At 47.2% G+C, this 12078-nt stretch overlaps 1 protein-coding gene and 7 non-coding genes across 8 annotated transcripts in view; 7 read left to right on the top strand and 1 right to left on the bottom strand.

The window, feature by feature from the left end:
* LOC146203157 (MAM and LDL-receptor class A domain-containing protein 1-like) overlaps positions 1–12078 on the bottom strand; it is a 138914-nt gene that overhangs the window by 84871 nt on the left and 41965 nt on the right. The gene's annotated exons all lie outside the window — the stretch shown is intronic.
* Positions 4299–4370, top strand: TRNAE-UUC (transfer RNA glutamic acid (anticodon UUC)). Its single transcript has one exon. It is a non-coding gene; the product is annotated as a tRNA-Glu (tRNA).
* TRNAE-UUC (transfer RNA glutamic acid (anticodon UUC)) lies at positions 5296–5367 on the top strand. The gene has a single exon. It is a non-coding gene; the product is annotated as a tRNA-Glu (tRNA).
* TRNAQ-UUG (transfer RNA glutamine (anticodon UUG)) lies at positions 5373–5444 on the top strand. Its single transcript has one exon. It is a non-coding gene; the product is annotated as a tRNA-Gln (tRNA).
* Positions 5724–5795, top strand: TRNAE-UUC (transfer RNA glutamic acid (anticodon UUC)). Its single transcript has one exon. It is a non-coding gene; the product is annotated as a tRNA-Glu (tRNA).
* TRNAQ-UUG (transfer RNA glutamine (anticodon UUG)) lies at positions 5801–5872 on the top strand. Its single transcript has one exon. It is a non-coding gene; the product is annotated as a tRNA-Gln (tRNA).
* TRNAE-UUC (transfer RNA glutamic acid (anticodon UUC)) lies at positions 9821–9892 on the top strand. Its single transcript has one exon. It is a non-coding gene; the product is annotated as a tRNA-Glu (tRNA).
* On the top strand, positions 9898–9969 carry TRNAQ-UUG (transfer RNA glutamine (anticodon UUG)). The gene has a single exon. It is a non-coding gene; the product is annotated as a tRNA-Gln (tRNA).

Below are 12078 nucleotides of genomic sequence, written 5' to 3'. Positions count from 1 at the left end.
CTTATCCCATTCCTCATGGCGTGGTTTATGTTTTCTTTTTATTTTTTGTGATGTACTAGGCGAAGACGAAGTGAACAGTGCAGGAGCGAAGGTGGGGAAGACGATGAAGACAGAATAAAGCAGGGCGTTCGACAAAACGGCCGTTTCTCTGTTTGTTCTCCTTTACAGTGGCGCAGTCTACTTACCTCAGGCCAGACCTAGACCTCCCCAACCCGCTCTTCTTTCGAATCGGCCGGGCGGTCACATAACCGGCTCACTCGGCGCCCGGAACTTCAATCCCGACCGAGAACGGCATCCATGCCTCCTCGACGGATTCCCTTCTTCCCGAAGTGCTCTCCACCCTCCGGGAGTTATCCACCACTTTCACTGCAGCGCTTGGCCGCGTCTCGCTGTCCTCTGGGTGCCTAGTACCATCGGTATCGCTTCCGGAGTTCCGTGGTTCTTTTTATAACACCGAAGCGAGGGTTGAACTTGTCGACGCTGCTGCACGGCATTCCGCCTGGTCTCCCGCCATGACGCTTTCCGTCGCGGAAGACCATATCCGTGGTGCCGCCCGCGCCTGGCACCTGTACTAACTGTACGGAAGGCGCCGCTCCATCACTTGGTTGGCCTGGACCGCTGCCCTTCTTACCGTCTTTACACCCTTGGCCAGTGCGTACGACGTCAAATTCACGACGATGAGATCGCGGCACCAGGCTCGAGATGAAGACGTCACCCTATACATTTACGACAAGGCCCGTCTTCTTCAGGCCTGCAATATCGAGTGGCCCGCGCCCGCTGCTAAGCAGTACATCGTCGACGGCCTTCAAGATGCCACCCACGTATCCATTATGGCCGCTGTGGACACGGACAGCCTGTCCATCTTTGTCCACCGGGCGGCCGCCTTGCATGACACCTCCAATCGTCGCAGGGCTCTTGCTGCCGCCGAGAAGTCCGCAGCACCCCAGCATGCTGCCACCCATGCATAAACTTCCAAAGCCATCCTCTTCCTTTCCTGCCGGTGCATGTCGACGGCATCTGGGAGTTGACCGCATTGCTCGACACCGGCGCCCAGCAACACCAACAGGAAGCGCTGCAGCACCCGAAGAAAGCCCAAGTTTCCCGAGAGCGGATGAGCGGAACAGTGGAGTGGTTTAACGTGATCGGCGGCTACGGCTTCATCAACCGCACCGACTCTGGCGAGGACATTTTTGTCCACCGCACCGCGTTACAACACTCCCGTACACTTCGCCGCAACCGGAAAAGGCAGGAAGTTCAATATAAAGCGATTCCCGGAGAAAAAGGCCTCGCTGCGGCCAATGTCAGTGTGCTACACGTGAAGTCCGAGCAGAAATGTCGCGAGTTGGTCGGGAAGGAACGAGCCCACATCCACCGGCGTACTCAAGGAAGCAGTGCACGGTACGGTGCTTCCGGTGGAAACGGTGGCAGCAGCTACAAGTATTGAAGTGCAGCTTCTTCGATTTCTGTTACCACTGTGAATGCCTCACGAGGGCAGTTCCAGATCAAGGAAAACCAACGGATACCCCGCAAGGAGAGCAAGTCAACAGCAAGTAATTGGCATTGGCGAAACTTTCAGGAGCATGACTACCATCAAGGCCTTGGCAGAACGCCCAAGTTGCAACTACCCAAAGAGTCCCGCACAGAGAGCAGCGCGCCACTCGCTGAACCAGACAATAAGCAAAACTTATCAATGCGAATATCATCATGGCTCCGCAGGAGGACAGCCCGAGAAAAAAAAAAACGGCATGTGCAGCAGATGCGACGTCAGCGATGTGGTGGTGCTCCATTTAAGAAAGAATGCAGTCGTGGGCGACGACAAAGGGAACAGTGCAGGAGCGAAGGAGGGCAAGACGATGAAGACAGAATAAAGCAGGGCGTTCGAAAGAACGCCCGTGTCTCTGCTTGTTCTCCGTTACAGTTTTTATGTTTGCGGTCTTGAACAGGCATAGCACATGAAAAACACAGATGTTGGTTAGGCAGGACGATTTTAACTCTCGCACAGTTAGGGTAAATTTCATGGAAAGTGTTATCTATGTATGCGACGATAATTGTGCGCTGTCAGAGCCTTGCTGTGGGTGTTCCTGGATGTTCTTGTCAACCTAAAGAGGTTTAAATGCCTACAGGAACTTAAGGATGGCCAGCATAATTTATCCTTTGCATTTGTTTTGTTAGCGCTCCAAGCAGGCGACAGAAAAAAAGGTTAGCACTCTGGACTCTGAATAAACCAATCCGAGTCCAAGTCTCAGTGAGACCTTCCCTTTATCTTATTTCAACTTCCAGCTTGTTTTCTTCGCATCATGCATTATAACTAAACTGAACTAAATCAGTTAGGTGAACCATCATTCGCCCTAACCCCTAATGTTATCCTCTTCTCTAATTTCTCTGTTTGTCCCTTTATTTGTTTGGAGAAGGGACAAGGAGGCTGCTTTTAAGCAACGCCTAAGAGGCCTGTTATGTCTGCGCCTACAGACGTAGTAGTGTCCACGGGTGATATACTCAGGCACTGTTTTTATTTTTCCGACAATCCCGCAAAGCCTAGCTTTATTTTTTCGCTTCGGAATATAACGTCTCATCCTGGAATCATCATCGCCCTGGCGTCTAAATTCCGCCATCCGAATTCGGCTCGCCGAGGCCTTGCTTCTTTTTTTCTACCTAATTCGCATCCCACGTCCTGTCGTTTTCAGCTTCTTTTTGGGAAAATAGATGGATTTATTGAAAGGAAAAGCAGAGAGGTTGGCCAGAATAATTCAAATCTGGCCTGCTACTCTGCACTGGGGAAGGGGAAGGGAAAAAACACATGTGGCGGACGTAAAGCAGCTGAGAGCTCCTCCACTTGTCATTATTGTCTCGTCTTTTTAAAAACAAAAACCTTTGTAGCCCCCATTCTTGTCAAATCATGCCGAAAACCACCCCAAAATCATGATGCAACTGAGTATGAAACCTAAGGCTTCCAAATATAAAATGTTCGCCCTGTTAGTAGCCAGGACAAAAAGATTTCGTACAACTCTGAGCGCAGTTGAACCAACACTGGCGCAAAATGAGCGGCTTCGTTTCCCGCATCCTCAAACTACTCGATCCTTCAACTTTCTCTTTCCAACATAAAATTTATTGGAAAAACATTACATTATATCTAAGAGACGATTAACAAAAAGACTCAAATTGTATGTTCACTGCAGTACAAAGATAAGGCAACAGCTCCTGCTAAGGTTAAATGAGCATGCAACACATGACGCCATTTTGAGTGGACTATTTTGATAGGCTCACGCGTGTTAGTATTTCTACATTTTTTATCATTTCAATCCTGAGACTCCCGGTATAAGCAACAACCCCGTTCCAATAGAGACACTTTTGGCATCCACCCATTTTTCTCTTCATTGTAATTGCTTCTTGAAGACATAGCTGATGCACTTGCACAAAGTCAAGGCCGCATAGCTTTCGCCGCCGTCACCATTATTCTCCATCACTTCATTCTGCGCATACATACGCTCGGCTTCAGTAGTGCTGACGCCGTATACGTTGGATGACGATGGCAAGCGCCTTCCTGAAGGAGACCTTTACTCGGGCTTAATGCCACAGCAGAGAACGGAGAAAGAGACTTATCTATCTCGACAACGAAGGCTTTGTATAGCCATACACGATGCTAGCAACACATCAGATGCAGCCGAATGCATCCCTAAGACTGAAGGAGGGCGGGTGGATCCTACGGCGCATGGATCAGCCAAAGCAGTGAGGGATGCTTGGTATCCAGGTGTAATACAAGCCAGCGAAGGCCCTCGTATGTTTAACAGCCAAAACAACTGGTCAAGGCTCGTGCAAAAAGCGTGACAAGCACTTCTTACCGATCAAGGTTGTGCTAGGCTCCCCCCCCCCCCCCCTCCCTGAAACGGATTATTCCGTATGACGACATGTCCTGAGAAGACAACTGGTGCGACAACCTGACGAGATTACCTTACGATATAGCAGAACAAAAAAAGCGATAGGGCAACCCTGTTAAGACACACTGAAAAGCTAAACGCACAGCTACTGCAGAAAACGAAGATTTATCTCATTATATCATAAGATGAAAGCTAGATTTTATATTTCTTTCCTTTGTCTCTGTGGTATGCCGCGAAACTGCAAACCATGAAGATATCTGAACTCCGCCAGATCTTCACTGTTCTTTGCTTTTTTTTTTTTTTTTTCATTTCTCTCTTTGTACTTTTTGTTTCTATGAGGTATGTGTTCTATGAGGTATGCGCCCTGTGAAGCAGCCCTTGTCAGGCCACTTAAAGCAAACTTCCTCCTTTCCCTCTCCTTGCTCCGGCGTGGTCTAGTGGCTAGGATACCTGGCTTTCACCCAGGAGGCCTGGGTTCGATTCCCGGCGTCAGAATGTAAGGCCTCATGGTGTAATCACCGGCAAGGTTCCGGTGTGCAATTTAAAAAAGATAAAAAGAAAAAAAAAGACGGTGAAAAAATTTTTGGAGAAAAAGGGATTATTCATGACCTGGGGATCACACTGTTTAATATGCAGGAAGCCAGAAACCATAGACCATGTGTTTTTTTTACACTGTTGGGAAGGAGTATACTTTTGGAACGTATTGCAAAGAATGCTAATGAAAGACTTTCCGCTAGACCCGCATGGCATTCGGTACTTATGCGAGGAAACGGTACCATTTGATTTAATTATGCTCATGGGCCTCCACTGGACTATATGGCGCTCAAGAACGGCGGGTTACCATTGCGATAAAGGTGCACTGACTGACAGAATTTATTTTCGGGAAAGCATGGATAGGTATTTGGCAATCCAGAAAGCTACAGCAGAACCTCCCGAGTGGCTCTCAAGGCTAGAGCCTTTGTTGTGTAGGCGTGAATTCTAGCCTGTCATATGTAAACAGCGTCTGTAAATAGCGTTTGACGATTTTTGTATATTTTGTTCTCGTGTCAAGACCAAGCAATAAACAAAAAAAAAAGTCTCATGGTGTAATGGTTAGCACTCTGGACTCTGAATCCAGCGATCCGAGTTCAAATCTCGCTGCGACCTTACTTTTCTTAAGCATGCTCTTCCTTTTTTTTTTTTCATAATGTACCTCCTTTTGTTTTGGGAGCTAATACGGTATATCATTAATCTAATGATAGCGCAACCACGCTCTGTTATTCGTTGCGCCATGATAGTTCTCTTTTTACGTCTCTTCTTTTCTTTTTCTCGTGGGTCGTGAGGAGCGGGTGACAAAGTAGGAGGAGGAGGGGTCACGACACCTGTTATATGCAATCCCTGCAATGCTACTCATGCGCATTTCATCTTCCCTTCCTCGTGTTCCGGCGTGGTCTAGTGGCTAGGATACCTGGCTTTCACCCAGGAGGCCCGGGTTCGATTCCCGGCGTCGGAATATAAGGTCTCATGGTGTAATGGTTAGCACTCTGGACTTTGAATCCAGCGATCCGAGTTCAAATCTCGGTGAGACCTTCCTTTTCTTAAGCATGCATTTGCTGCTCTCTCCTTTTTTTCGTAATTTATCTCCTTTCGTTCTGGGAGCTAAGGCGATATATCATTATTCGGGGGATAGCGCAACCACGCTCTGTTATTCGTTGCGCCTCAATATTTCTCTTTTTACGTCTCTTCTTTTCTTTTTCTCGTGGGTCGTGAGGAGCGGGTGACAAAGTAGGAGGAGGAGGGGTCACGACACCTGTTATATGCAATCCCTGCAATGCTACTCATGCGCATTTCATCTTCCCTTCCTCGTGTTCCGGCGTGGTCTAGTGGCTAGGATACCTGGCTTTCACCCAGGAGGCCCGGGTTCGATTCCCGGCGTCGGAATATAAGGTCTCATGGTGTAATGGTTAGCACTCTGGACTTTGAATCCAGCGATCCGAGTTCAAATCTCGGTGAGACCTTCCTTTTCTTAAGCATGCATTTGCTGCTCTCTCCTTTTTTTCGTAATTTATCTCCTTTCGTTCTGGGAGCTAAGGCGATATATCATTATTCGGGGGATAGCGCAACCACGCTCTGTTATTCGTTGCGCCTCAATATTTCTCTTTTTACGTCTCTTCTTTTCTTTTTCTCGTGGGTCGTGAGGAGCGGGTGGCAAAGTAGGAGGAGGAGGGGTCACGACACCTGTTATATGCAATCCCTGCAATCCACTCATGCGCACTTCATCTTCCCTTCCTCAAGCGGGCCAGCGATAAGCCACCGCCGCTGCAAGACCATGCAGCCGCACCGGAGGACTGCGGCGGAAACAAAGGCGTCTAGCCGGGTGCTAGACGCGAAAGGTGAGCGCAAATGCACTCGGTCTCTTCACTCTATATTAAAATGGATCCAACCCCTGCTCTGACATTCGGGACGCTTAATGTGAGAGGGTTAGCAACGAAGAAAAAGCAGAGCCAGGTGTTGCGCCTTATAACAGACAGAGACATCGATGTGCTAGCCGTTCAAGAGACCAAAGTCGAGGGAGAGGAAGAGACCGGGAGCATGGTGCAGCGCTTCACGTCGAAGTATTATGCCGTTGTGAGCCATGCAGTCGGAACTTCTGCCGGGTGCGTCCTTCTTGTAAAAAAGTTGCCTGGACTTAACGTGCAGACTTATGCTTCCGGAGAGACATGGCGATACGTGATTTGTGATTTCGGTTTTGAGAATATAGAATGGCGGGTTATCTGTGTTTATGCACCTAATGAATTGGAGGATAGGTGTTCCTTTTTTGAGAGCCTGAAATATTGCTGCACTAGTGAGAAACAGATAGTGCTCATGGGCGATTTCAATTGTGTTCTGGCGGCACGCGATAAAAGCAGCACCCGAGCCTTCAGGGACAGAAGTACAGACTTATTGTCACGACTGATAGATGAATATGCATTAGATGATGTGGCGGAGTGTTTAGACGGTGAACGTAGTGTGCAATACACCCACTTTCAAGGTATTAGTCATGCTCGCCTCGACAGGATTTACATGTCACTGGACTTAATACCAAAGTGTCAAAAATACCGAGTTTTACCAGTGGCCTTTTCAGATCACTGTGCAGTGATATGCACTCTAGGCAAAAGGAAGCGAGCCAGTGGATTTTCATGGGAGCTGTGGAAATTAAATTGTAAACTGCTAAAAGACCAAATTTTCACTGAGTATGTGACGGAAAAAATTACCAAAATAGTAAATGAGTGTCAAAACGAAATCGGGCTCCAGTGGGTACTAGCCAAAGAAGAATTTAAGGTGAAGGCCATTGAGCGGTCTACTTTGCTAAAGCACCAGGAAAGATTACAGGAAAAACAGCTGAGAGATATACTTGAAAAATTGTTGGCGCAGGAATGTAAAACGCCCGGCATAGGTAAGGAAGATATTAAGAAAACAAAGCAAAAGCTTGAACTTATCGAGGAAGACCGATATCGAGGGGCGATAGTGAGGGCGAGAGCGGCAGAATTGGTTGCAGGGGAGACGCCCACTAAGCGGGCTTTAGGAATGGAAAAAGCGCACGCACGACGCAACGAAATTCAGGAGATCGAAGGAGCGGGTGGGGTAGTGACCGATAGCGATCGCATCCATCATGCTTTCTTTGATTTCTACCAGGCGTTGTTCGCACAACATGAAGTTGACGTGCACAGATTTAAAGGCGAGTTTCTCGGCGCTATGCCTAGGCTCGATGAATCCCGAAAGGAAAGCTTGGAGAGGCGAATTAGTGATAAAGAAGTTGAACGAGCAATAGAGAACTTGAACTCGGGAAAGTCTCCTGGCCCAGATGGGTTAAGTGCAGCTTTTTACAAAGCGTTTTAAATGGAATTAACCCCACTTTTGACTTCGCTGTTTAATGATGCCTATGATAGTAAGGAGTTGCCCCCGTCTTACGGTGCGGCCCATACCGTCCTCATCCCTAAAACAGATGATCCTATAAAGCTCAGACAGGTTACTGCATATAGGCCGATCTCACTAACGAACGTCGATTATAAAATATTCATGAAAGTGTTGGCGGCGAGGCTTCAAAGCGTTATTAAAGAAATTGTTGGCCCTCATCAAACTTGTGGCATAAAGAACAGGTCTATTGCTTACAATATTCATAAGGCAAGGTGTGTGCTGGAGTGTAGCGACGTCACTGGGGTACCTGTGGCAATTCTCCAGCTAGATCTTGAAAAAGCGTTTGACTGTGTTGCTCATGAGATTTTGTTTTCTATCTTAGATCATATCAATGTAGGTTCTATTATCACTGAGGGTGTGGCCATGGCGTACCGACACGGCACTACAAAGTTAATTGTTAATAAATCGTTGGGGGCCCCCATTAACTTGGAACGTTCGGTACGTCAGGGTTGCCCCCTCAGTCCACTCTTGTTTTGTATGTATGTTGAAACTTTGTGCTTGCACATAATACAGAATAATGCTGTTCATGGTTTTCGGCTGCAAGAAGCGGAAGTGAAAGTCCTAGCATATGCAGATGATGTAGCAATTTTCTGTGTCACAAAGGATAGCATTAGCAGTGCGGTAGAAGGTGTTAAAAGATTTAGTTTGGTCACGGGAAGCAAGGTGAACTGGGGAAAGTGCGTGGGGTTCTGGCACGGAGAATGGCCGGATACTCCTCACATTTTCGCTAATGTGACCTGGTGTACGACCCCTGTAAAGTACCTTGGAGTCCCGTTGGAATTTTACAGAGATACCGAACAGTATTGGAAGGGGCAGGCACAAGAGACACAAGAAAAAGCAGAAAAGTGGAAAGGTAATCATTTATCCGTGTTTGCAAGAGCCACTGTGTGTAACCTGTTTTTTATTAGTAAACTGTGGTATGTGATGCAAGTGCTCCACTGCTCGCGAATTAACATACAAAAGGTACATCGAATTTTTGCGGTTTTTGTATGGGCCTCTAGCTGGGAAAGGTGCATGCGGACAAACTTGTTCAGACGGGTCAAAGACGGAGGCCTAGGGCTGGGACACTTATTTGCGAGGCAACTGGTAAAGAGATTTTTGTTTTTCCGTTATGTTGAAGATCCTTTCCTGCGCACAGTGTGCCAAGTAAGGATAGGGCGAGCCTTGCCAGAGTATGTAGTTGCAACAAAATGCATGACAGGAGGCATTTTTGGTTATTTCCGAGAGATAGTAACCAGCGTCAGATTCTTAACTACTCGGTTTTCAAAGGAATATTTGAGCAGCGTAACAAGGAAAACGTTGTACAGAGATGTGTGCGATGATATCTTTCCGGTGCCGGTGTACAGGGCCTTGTACTGTGGAGGCCCCGGCGGTAATGTGTTGCAAAGGGTTAAAAAAAATGAATGTATCGCCGGAAGTCAAGAGTTTTTTCTTTAAAGTGCACACTGGAACTCTACCCGTCAAATCTTTTTTGGAGGAAAAAGAGATGTTTCTACCATGGGGACCAAACTGCTTAATCTGCAAGCAACCGGAGACCATAGACCATGTTTTTTTGCACTGTTGGGAAGGGGTTTATTTTTGGGACGTGCTACAGAGGACCATGAAGAAACAGCTCCCGTTGCATTCACACGGAATTAGGTACTTGCCAACAAGAAATGAGGGTGGGATCCCGTTCGATTTAGTCATGCTGGTGGGCCTCCACAGTATATGGCGCTCTCGTATGGCCGGGTACTACTGTGACCCCGAAGCGCGTCCAGCGCGTATATATTTTCAAGAGAGCATCTGCAAGTTTGTAGAAATACAGAAGATACGGAATCCTGTCCCTGAGTGGCTCTCAAGGCTAGAGCCTTTGACAACACTCAGAGAATTTTAATGTGACAAAGCCTGGTCCTCTCTTGGGGATTTCGCTTCTTGTATAACTGTGTACATATTATTGTATTTGTGTCTTTGTTTTGTGAAAGCCGAGGACCGGCAAAAAAAAAAAAAACTTCATTTTCCCTTCCTCGTGTTCCGGCGTGGTCTAGTGGCTAGGATACCTGGCTTTCACCCAGGAGGCCCGGGTTCGATTCCCGGCGTCGGAATATAAGGTCTCATGGTGTAATGGTTAGCACTCTGGACTTTGAATCCAGCGATCCGAGTTCAAATCTCGGTGAGAGCTTCCTTTTCTTAAGCATGCATTGGCTGCTCTCTCCTTTTTTTCGTAATTTATCTCCTTTCGTTCTGGGAGCTAAGGCGATATATCATTATTCGGAGGATAGCGCAACCACGCTCTGTTATTCGTTGCGCCTCAATATTTCTCTTTTTACGTCTCTTTTTTTCTTTTTCTCGTGGGTCGTGAGGAGCGAGTGGCAAAGTAGGAGGAGGAGTCACGACGCCTGTTATGCAACCCCTGCGATGCCACTCATGCATACTTCATAGTCCACCAGAGACGGATACTACGAGCAGTACTACCGTTTTGCCGCAAGGTGCTCTGCACTCGACTGGAAAATACAGCATGACATCTATGGACTTTGACTCTGAGACGGCTAAACGCCGCCATGATGAGGTGACTAGAGAGAGCCAGGAGCAGCAACAGCGGCGTCTAGAAAGTCAGTAGTGCATCGCCGATGTGAAGAAGCAGCGCGTCACTAGAGGGATACGATCGTCTTCGCTTCCTCGCGGCGACAACCCGGAATCCTAAATAATGGCGGGATGGCACTACACGGCGCGGCGCTGAGCGCGCAAAGGTACGCGCCATATTGGCGTCCTAGTCTTGCTAAGCGATGGCGTCGTTTCAAAGGAGCATTCTAGTAGCAACGCTCAATATCAGGAGTCTGTCCTCCAGAAAGAGGCAAAAGCAACTGTTGCGACTAGTTACAGAGCAGGAACTAGATAATAAAGCGGTGCAAGAGACCAAAATCGAGAGTCAAGAGCAGATCGACCGTATGGTGCGCCCATTCAGCAGTCGATATGTTGTTTGCGTGTGTCATGCGGTAGGGACTTCGTCAGGCTGTATGCTTTAATATTCGCCAATCGTTGGGTGCGATTGTTGAAAGCATTGTGACCACTGATAGCGGTCGTTGGATTATCTGTGACATCCCATTAGCTGGTTTGAAGTGGCGTATTATCTGTATTTACGCGCACGCTAATTCAAATGAGAGGCAAAAACTTTTTGAAAATATCGGCTATTACTGTGACATAGACCGCATGGTCGTTTTACTTGGTGATTTGAACTGCGTATGCACAGCCCGAAGCAAGACTAGTACTACGCCTTTCCGAGATGCAAGTACTGCCTGTTTGAGTGACATAATTGAGCAATGCCATCTTGATGATGTGGGCGATTGCATCGGATCCGCTACTCGAGCGCTTTTCATTCATTTCCAGGGAAGACGTCATGCCCGTTTGAATAGAGCATACGTATCTACCGAACTACTACCATACTGCTATGAATACCGCGTACAACCAGTGCCGTTTAGTGACCACTGCCTAGTTTTGGGGATTGAAAAAATAAATAGAAAACGAAACAAATTTGTGTGGGAAAACTGGAAACTTAATGAGAAGCTTCTGAAAAACGATAGTTTTGTTGAGCAAGAAGTGTCAGCTTTTAATGGGATGCAAATTGCCAGTAATGAATCTCAAGGGGGAAAGTGCGAAAGATTTAAACAGGAAATAAAGATGAAGGCCATTGAACGATCGTGTGCTATAAAACAGCAGAAAAAGGTAAAGGAAAAGGCGCTTAGAAACGACCTCACGTTTGTACTGTCGCAAGAGTGCAAGCAGCCGGTCTCGTTCATGGAAGAAATCCGCTTCGTCAAGCAGAAATTGGAGGCAATAGATACGGAAAGATATCAAGGTGCGATGGTGAGGGCGAGGGCACAGCGCCTGTTAGCGGGCGAAATGCCCACAAAAAGTGCTCTTGGATTGGAAAAGAAGCACGCCCGCAAGAATGACATATCAAAAATAGAATGGAATTGTGTAGTTCATTCAGATAAATCGAATGTAGAGAGGGCCTTTTATGAGTACTATCGCGGTCTTTTTAGTCCCACAAAAGGGAAACTCGAACACTTCAAGTCCAGATTCCTCCCTCTTATGCCAAGGCTTGATGATGAAACAAAAAAAAAAAAAACGTTTAGAGCTGCCAACCTCCGGAAGGGAAGTAAATAAAGCCATAGAAGGCCTCAACCCTGGAATGTCTTTAGGACCAGACGGGATTGCAGCCGCCCTTCATGAAGCATTCAAAGATGATTTCACCCGTTTTGACTGCATTTATAAGGTATATGACGGGGAT

This window comes from Amblyomma maculatum, chromosome 1 (genome assembly GCF_055883805.1).
Source record: "Amblyomma maculatum isolate TAMU_Amacu chromosome 1, ASM5588380v1, whole genome shotgun sequence".
Lineage (NCBI taxonomy): Eukaryota > Metazoa > Arthropoda > Arachnida > Ixodida > Ixodidae > Amblyomma > Amblyomma maculatum.
The sequence above is the reverse complement of the archived record's forward strand: the minus strand, read 5'-3'. Positions and strand labels throughout refer to the sequence as shown.